Source organism: Barbatula barbatula (genome assembly GCF_947034865.1).
Source record: "Barbatula barbatula genome assembly, chromosome: 2".
NCBI lineage: Eukaryota > Metazoa > Chordata > Actinopteri > Cypriniformes > Nemacheilidae > Barbatula > Barbatula barbatula.
In genome coordinates, this window is record NC_136767.1 from 20,337,944 (window position 1) to 20,347,659 (window position 9,716).

Below are 9,716 nucleotides of genomic sequence, written 5' to 3' on the forward strand. Positions count from 1 at the left end.
GCCCTGGCCAACCAATGAGGTGCATAGAGAAAGGGAAGTAGAGTTAATGGAGGTTGCGTTTGTGCATGTGTGTGATTGTTAAGAAATGAGCTGTAGAGCCGAATGCGATCTTTACCACGAATTTCATACACTGTCTTTTATCATCCAGAAGACTTACAGATGGAACAAAGAAACATGCAAACAGAGAATAAGGACATACTGTAGTGTAAAAAATGAAAAGGTTCACATAAAATTCACCCAAAAATCATTTACTCACTCTCTTGTCATTTCAACCCGGCAAGACTTTCTTCTGCAGAACACAAAAGAAGATATTTTGAAGAATTTTAGTAAGCAACCAATGGCAGTACCCAATGACTTTATTGTATGGACACAAAACCAATGCAAGTAAATCGCCATAATTCGGTTCCCAGCATTCTTCAAAATATTTTCTTTTGTGTTTTCATTTTATTTGTGAACTATTTCCACTTCATCCCCTGAAAATAATGTTTTGTTGCTATAATGTTATGGCAGATGAAGATACATAATATTTATGACTAGAATAAAATCTGTTAATTTACATGTTACCACCTTTTCAGTAATGCGAAAATGTTCTTTTATTGTGTAGGAAGGGAAAACACGAAAACCAAGTGAGAACAAGAAAGGTCAAGATGGACTTGAACACCATGCACTCGACCCTCAAGAAGCTTCATTGAGCTTAATTATCAGAAATAGATAAAGGATTACCCAGATATTCATGACACGTCAAATTCAATCTTTAAAACAAAACAGCAGCCAACAAAACCTCATGAACCTATGCAGCGAGAAACAATGTCTCGTCGATGGAATGACTCATGGAGCTCAGCCAGGCAGAAAGTGCAGACATTGTACATAATGGGTTTACAATGACGTTCCCTGACCTTTTAGCAGAAGAACATGGGAGGTCTTGCTGTATGCAGGGGTCCTATTATCCCGCCTGTTGCTTTCAGAAAACCTCTGTCATGATTTGTTAGTGTCCCTATATGTGTAAAACCACAGGCGCACAGGACCCTACAGATTTTACATGACATTTCCAAACATCAAATCTTGCACCCACCCTGCTAATTAAAGCACATTTGACAGCCAAGCTCTGTTGTAGGAGTTGAACTACTTGAAATGGGCTACAACAGATGCAAGGACGACGTCTGTCCTCTCTTTCTGTTTCCTTTACCCATGGGGACTTAAGTTAGGTAGCCAGTGGAGACTGACTAAACTCAAATTGGGTCATATGCTGTATTACACATCACAAATCATTCTAAGAGCATATCGGCAGAAAACCTAAAGCACTTTGAAGCCGATATCAGTGATACCCTTCATCTGCGATATTAGCTGGGGAAAAATATGCCGCATGAATGAATTAATAAGTGTTCAGTAATGAATGCTAGCTTTGATGTACAAAAATGGTTCATCCACTAATTGCATCTTATCACAAAAATTCATATCAACAGGGCACAGTGGACATTGTGAACAAACCTGTTGAAAAGACACAAATGAGGGCGAGACAAAGGGAGAGGGATACTGAATGAGATGGAGAGAGAGACGAGTAGATCTGCTCTTTATCTTGGTGAATACTGTATTTGTATTCATAGAGACTGACACAAGTTTTCACCTTTCTGAACAGAGCATGTCTTTCATCCTGACATTAAAAACGTCTGTCACCGCCCATCTGAGGTATGACCGAGCGTGCTCAGCTGGCCTTTACAATGGAATAAAAAATGATGTCATGATATAATCAGTGATGGAGTTATGTCACAATAGGTTGTGAGAGGAATGTGTGACACTGTCACAAAGGACACATTTTCAAAGAAGTAGTTCACCTTTGAAATGAAAATTCTGAAATGGGAATTATTGAATTTCAGAGAACACGTGAAGGAAGCATAAATCTTACCAGGGCTGCGTAATATTCAATTGTTGCGTATACCGAACATTTAACAACTTTACTTGGACCCATTGTGCAAGCTCTCTCTTTAATGTCGCGTGGGTTATATAGTACATGTTCCTGCTGATTGGGTTGACATTCTTGACACACCCCCCAAACAAGAGAAAACCTATGTCAAACCCTGTAGCACATCGTTGCAAACCGTTTCCAGGAAATGTGTGACACATGACAGGAAATAGAAGCATCCATTATATTGGAGGAAGCATGGCACATGTGGTTAGTTTAGCTCAGCTCAAATTAATGAGGATTAATGAGTTGCTGTTTATGGGTTTTCCTTTTCAGAGACTTGGGATTGGAAACTTTACACTTGGATTGTTTTAGGGTATGGTAGCCTATAATGTATTCCTTGTTTTTAACAGTATGAGTTTTGTTTACATGGTGATGATTTCATGAGTGCTACGATGTTACAAAGGGTAAAAATGAAAGAATGTCATAATGGTGAAATTTCTCAACTCCTAAAAATAAATGCCACATTACCTTTCACCACATCTATATTTCAAATACGTTTTAAAAACACACATTTTTCTGTCCTGTTCAAGGAATATTTTTCTTGAGTTAAAAGTTGTAGTTATATATAAAAGTATAAGCACTGTGCTCTGTACTTCTGCATTAGTCAGTTCTTATGTGATATATCTTTTTTTGCACGAGTTGATTGTGTTGTACTGATTAACAAAATAATTGTTTTATCAAATGGATTTTCAGTAACTAAATTAATTTACAGTATATGTCATTGCTAAGATTAGAGGTCCACTTACTCTGGAACTCAAGTCTTGCACAAGACGTGTAGAATTTTTTTTTATTGAATATTGTTTGTGTGCAGTGACGGAAATCCGTTTGAAAAAGATTTTTGTGTGTGATAAGTGATCAAAAATAATTATTTGGTATTATAGTCTTACACTTACCTAAAGTACCAGTTAAATAAAAATAACAATGCCTATTTTTTCATTAAATATTTCAGCGTTTATTGCAAATAGATTATCAATGTGGGTAATTCTCTTTTTAAAATATGAGTGCTTTCATAATCTTTAGGTAAAATTCAGAGATGCACCGATCCGAAACTCTGGATAAGAATTGGGGCGGAAACAGGTATTTTTTGCTGGAGACTGACGGGTTCCATTCATATCCGATCCATTGCGTTACCCATGGATGTTACTCTTAAGCTTAAAAAAGGACTGACTATCAGAAAGTGTATTCCACGTCATGTATTTGATAGCTTTATGCGAGGAATTAACCAATATAGCATAATTAAGAAACTCTGACCTCTGCTGGTGCCGTCATCTGTCAATCTCCATCCATTATCCAGGTGTACGGTAACAGCCAGTATGTTACTCATTCCAATGTTTACATTATTCTTAATATTCACTCGATAATAGTCAATTTTTTAAAACTTAAAATGCATTTAGCCAGAGAAGGTACTTGCTGAGTGTATTAGGGCGTGTTCACATATGCCATGTTTGGTTTGATTAAAACGAACTCTGGCGCGATTGCTCTGTTGATCCGGTTTATTTGTGTAGTGTGAACGCTGCTACCCGAACCCTGGTGCGCACCAAACAATCGGACCGAGACATCTGAAAGGATGGGTCTTGACCTGCTTTCAAATGAACTCTGGTGCGGTCCAATTGTAATGCGAACGCAACACTGACCAAACGCATGGGACCGGACCAAAAACAGGATGTGATGTCACCAGATGCGACCCTATTAATCACAAGATTGTACAGAGAGAAGAGAGGTGTGTGCAAAACAAAATGAGCCGAGGGCAGACGCTTAACTGAGCATACCTTGTTCTTCTAATCATAGGAGTATGGTTGCCCATTAAATGGTACAGGCGTCGGAATCGGCGTCTACTAGCAGCAGATCTTTGTTTGTACACGCAGTGGAGGAATTTATGACGCTGTTTTGATTCATGTAAAAATTTTTGAGGTCATCGTGAGCTCGGAGCTGATAAAATACTATAATATGAGGACAGAAAAGAGCGCGTTTGTGACAGCACGCATCATTGTTATGGATGTTCAGACCAATCAGGTTATGGCCTTACCCCTGTGCTTTTAGGCTCGGTAATATTTGGTTGGCTGTTAAAATGCCAGTGTGAACGCTAAGCGAACCAGGAATATTATTATTAATTTCTTTTTGGTCCGGACCAAAAGTACCAGACAAACTGAACTTCAAGTATGAACACGCCCTCAGATTAAAGCACTCGAAGCGGTCTGAATGTTGTGCGTCATTCATACACACAAACTATTTTTTTATCTGTGGGATGGATGAAACGCACTGTGTGTTGAACACATAATAAATCCCTTCTCTTTGTGTTATAACTGTTTGAACTTGGGTAGCAAGGATCACCGCAACATCTGAAGGATCATCATCAGATCATGCTCGTGAGTAAAGCGTGTGCATTAAGCGCATCATTCTGCGTCCGCAATGTGCATGACTGTAAATAACGTAGAAGCGAATGCATTAAGCACATCATTGTGTCCAGGATGAGCATGAGCAAGTCTGTTCCACTCAGCATGGGATACTTTCATACGGTAATAGTTTTGTGCAATAAACAGAGATTTTACTCAAGTCAATTTTTTTACTCAAGTATCTGTACTTTGAGACTACATTGTAAAGCATTATATCATATTCCAGTACAATTTATAAATACATTTTATATGTTTTTACCTTTAATACAGTACTTATTTAAAAAATCCTACTTTTCTAATTTTAAAAGTAAAAATACGTACGTAAAAGAAAGTGGTAGATATTAATGTACTCTAAGATTAAAAGCTTAAAAACAACACTATTTATGAAATGTAGTGGAGTAAAAAGTATGATGTGCTTTATAATGTAGGGAAGTATTTTTTGTCCAAAGTAAAAACTTGTACGTTAAATAAAAAATGCTTAAGGACTATCCACCTCTTGGTATAAAAGATACAAATATATGCAATTCTACGTTGATCAAGAAAAACAGTGCTAGTATTGGATCAGAATCGGCTTATACTCAGAATTCAGGTATCGAAATCGGATCGGCATAGGAAAAAGTGGTATTGGTGCATCTCTAGTTAAAATATGAAAATGCACTACCTTCCTGTAATGACCGAATTACATATGTTAGATGTTAGCCCACTATTTTTCTCATTAGCAATTCAGTTTCACTCGGAAATGTGTCAAAATACAAATGTAAAAACGATAACCACATCCGGTTCATGGGGACATTGTTTCATGTTTTTTCAGTGTTCAGAAATATTTCAGCTGAACATGTCTAGGTGTCTGAAGTTTCTTGACATAAGTCCACATTCAATGGATGCCAAAATCTTTCAATTAAATGATAGTTGTTTCGGTGAAATTTCATTTCTTGACAGTCAAGAACAGCGATTGCCAGCTCCTCCCTGTCAGAATGGCTCACATTTGCCACAGACCGATGAGACTGCGCTCCCGTTGAGAAAAGCGTGTAGGACAGAGTAAATGAAAATAAACCCTGAATGCTGCGCTCCAGTCGTGATGATGAACAGGACATGAAGTCTTTGCTGGCCAGCGTGGCCTGACAGCACAATGTGTGCCTGAACAAAGCGAAACACGTGCCTCACTTCCAGAAAAGTGTTTGTTGTCTTGGATGAGCAGATTCAGGAAAAAGTACATACGCTGCAGGAACACAAGCAGTACAAACAGTGATGTTTAGTGCAAATACCAGTTATGTAACACACTGCCAATGGCACTGGGGTGCCTATGTTCTGCTGTTCAGCTGAGCCGTGCATTAATGACTCATCTTGTAGTCGCCATCAGCATCTGGTGCGCAGCACTGAAAGGCCATTTTTGGTTAGTGAGCATTTAAGTGAATGTCAGAATAACAAAGTATTGTTGCTTTTGTATTAATGCAGAACACAGTACAGTGAGACAAAGTGCACTTAAAAGCACAATACAATTTGCTCTGATTTTGCTTTCGCAGACGACTTTCTGAAGAACTGCAACCTGGTCAGCGCTCACTTGTTAAAGAAACGGCTTAACATACTAAAGGTCGTGCAGAGCTCCACACTAAAAACCCCAAAACTCAGCGAATGCCTGAAGTGCACTCTTTGATTTTTTGGGGCTGTATCCACAGATAAATGAGAAGACAGACTTAGAGACCCATCAAGAGACCCATTACAGCGATCTGATTAAGGAAATTAGGCCAATCAGTAGCGTGATAGCATCAGATGGTGCTGAAGAAGTGCATCACAGATATATGCCCAAACCTTAGGGGGCCGATTTAAAGCTCCCAATCCAGAAAATGCACTTTTAAATGATCTTTTAACATATCCATGTGTCAGGAGTGTGTGTACAGAATCACCGTAGAATCATAAAATCTACCCGTTCATTCTTTGTGCACGTTGTAAAGACAATGCAAAGTACAATCTGTAAACACAATTTAAGGTTTAAAAACGCTGTATTTTCCACATACCGGGCATGTTTGTATCTCATACATATTTCTGGCGAATCACCCCTTTAACTAATCAAGGTTGATGTATAGGACGTAGAAAGTAATTAGTAAATTAATTAAATACTTTTTGGGGAGAGTAATCCGTAAAGTAATCCAATTACACTATTGAATATGTAATAGTTAACTTGCCCAACACTGATCAGTCCTAATAACAGACCTGGTACAGTTTACATGGAGTCATGTAACACAATTTGAAATTACATTACATAACAGTAATATCTAAAAAGTCTCAGTAGAGCTTCTCTGTATACAGTAAACCAACCTCCACAATCACCATGTGGCATAAGGGCAATAGGACTTAATGAAGCAGAGCGGGGTGGAGCGTTCCCCGGTTCCACATAATCATGATGGATGCACTTGGGCAATGCACCCAATAACTCCTTTCTCCCATCAGAACACATACGCTTAATCACTTCAGCTCCAGCAAGTCACGCCTAATAACCAAACTAGAAATAGATGGTGAAGAGCAGCTTCTCTCTTCTCTGTGAACGTCAGTCAGACAGATCTTTGAATCAGGGTATGGGTATCACATGACTCATGTTATATTCTAAGTCTTCTGTAGTCATTTCATAGCTTTGAGAACACAGAAAATTAAAGTCATTATTTGCATTATTTAGTTCACCTTGGCAACTTCAAGAGAGACATAGACACAAGTGGTTATCAAACGTTATTTTGAATCAGACAAATGTAAACTGCCGACACAGTCTCACCGGAATTTGTCACATTGTCAGGAACTGTAATCTATTAATGCATGTTTTCTGACACCAATTTCCCCCTTTTTCCCATAATTTCACAAATGCTGTGATGATAGAGCTAGAAAAAGAACGTTGCGTCTCTACAAAGTTATTAATTATAATCTTAAATCTAATTATTTTTTAATTTGCCTTGTTGTGCAAGGACTGTCGAGCTTGTGCAGAGGCTGCAGCTTTTGCCAGAGGGGAAATGGAATCCCCTGGTTAGGCCTGTTTTTTTTTCTTCTCCAATGGAGTTTTGGGTTCCTCGCCACCGTTTGCATCCTGTTTTGCACGGTTTGCCTGGCCGGGGGTGCTGCTAGAATTTTATAGTTTTATTTAATTAACACTGCATATAGGAATTTATAGTCTGTCTGATATTTGACCTGTGTTTGACTTGCATAACCATATATTTTTTGCTTATAGTCAATGTTTTCTTGTACAGCGGCTTTGTTACAATGAAAATTGTAAAAAGCGCTATATAAATAAAGCTGACTTGACTTTTTTCATGTCATCCAGCACGACTTTCAATCTAATGTATTTTAATAAGCGGTATCTTTCATACGTATAAATATATATCAACAAAATCAGAAGGGAATTCAAACCTATTTTACACGGTGGCTCATTCGTGTGAATTCCTATTTCCTACGATCTCATTGGTGTGTTTTGTTATGATTGTGTTATGATTTTCACCTGTGACTTTAGGCTTAGGGGAGCCATTTATCATTGTTTTGCCACCTCGTGAAACTTGGGTTTTTAGTCAAATTTGCCTTTGCGGCTGTGATTTTAGGGCCTTAGGTGAAGTAATGAGTTGGTTGGCCACATCCTAAAATTTGTATGACTTCTGTTGATATCAGGTTATAAATATATATATGTATATACACACACACACAGTCTGTGTATTGAAAGTCGTGCTGAGTGACATTAAACTGGGTTCAAACTGCTCTGTAAATAGCACAAGATTTAAATACCTTTATTCAAACTATTGCAGAGATCCTTTCACTTGTATTGTATCTGGATACAAAAGGAAACGACAGGATCAGAAATTTTTGCAGTCTAAAAGACTACCGGTGCCTGAGAGCAGCAGGCCGTGGAATACAGTATGTTTCAGCAGATTCGGTGTATTACAGATTTCAGATCCTGATGGATAATTGTGTTTTACACTGAAGTGCATTTTTGTGTAAGTGGTTTTGTGACCCTGGTGTATTTGGGCCAAATGCCAATGAGTCCCAGAGCACACACTGGTTCTCTCTGACAGCCTGTATATGTGGTTGTGGGAGATTGATCACTTCTGTTTATCCTCCATGCTCCCAGAAACATATGGCAAACATTTCTCCCTGTATAAACGCAGCTCACTGTGAATATACAGATGATGATACGCTGTAATAATATTTAATGTTTATAATTCCAGATAGAACCATGGAAAGGTCCATTGTGGTGCTGATGGGGCTGTTTCTGACTCATGATTTTTAATGAAGCACAATTCCCCTGGTACCATGGCTTTCACAAACCAACGCTGCTGCAGCACCAATTAACCAGAGCAAACTGTGATCATATGAAGAGATGTGGTGGCGTGACCTTTGTCACATTTCAGGTCATAATTGAAAACGTGAGTAGAAAAGCAAAAGGACAAGAGAGAAAAAGACAGAGATTTGAATATTAACTTTACATCCACAGTGACATCTGCAGTGATGAACATATAACTCTTTAATATGTGACATGTTCATGGGGTACGTCATATAGACCTAGACTCGGTTTCTACCTGTATTTTCTTTTAAAGTATGACTTAATTTCTTCCGCAGAACACAAAAGAAGATATTTTGAAGAATGATGTTAACTGGCCACCATTTTGTGTACATACAATAGAAGTGAATGGGTACCACCATTGTTTGGTTATAAACATTCTTCAAAATATCTTCATTTGGGTTCTGCGGAAGATAGAAAGTCATAAAGGTTTGAAACATGATGGTGAGTTACTGATGACAGGATTTTCATTTTGGGGTGAACTATCACTAATAAGAACTAACTCTTAATTTAGTTTTTCATTGTTTACAGTGTGTTTTGGTAATTGTTGACATTAGCACACATGCTAATAAGGCTTTATTGAAAGCTTTATTGAGAGAGAGAGAGGTTGTCCAAGATTAGTTCATGCTCTTCAGGTTGGTTTTGTGTCTTTTGAAAGAATAATGAAGCTTCTTTCTGGTGAGAATCTATATCAACACTGCCACATTCACACTAGACTATTTCACCCATGGCAAAAGGATTCAAATCCCTCTGGACTCCTCAGTGTCAGTGCAGGCTTCATCCCTTAAGTGCGCATTTGTGCTCTGTATAAACAACATCGGGAGATTTTCTTGGATAGAAGTGAAGCACTCGGATAACTCCCACTCATATTTACCCATATTTATATCTCTTTAAATCTCCTTTTCTTTTGCGTATATGGCTGGCTATTTGGTTTCAAATAATTCCGATTTTTTATTTTGTTATAAAAATGGGTTTTGTTCACTGATCACTTTTTTCTTTTTTTAAAATCACAGTCAAGATGAGAAAAGAAGACTCGGCACAAAATTCCACT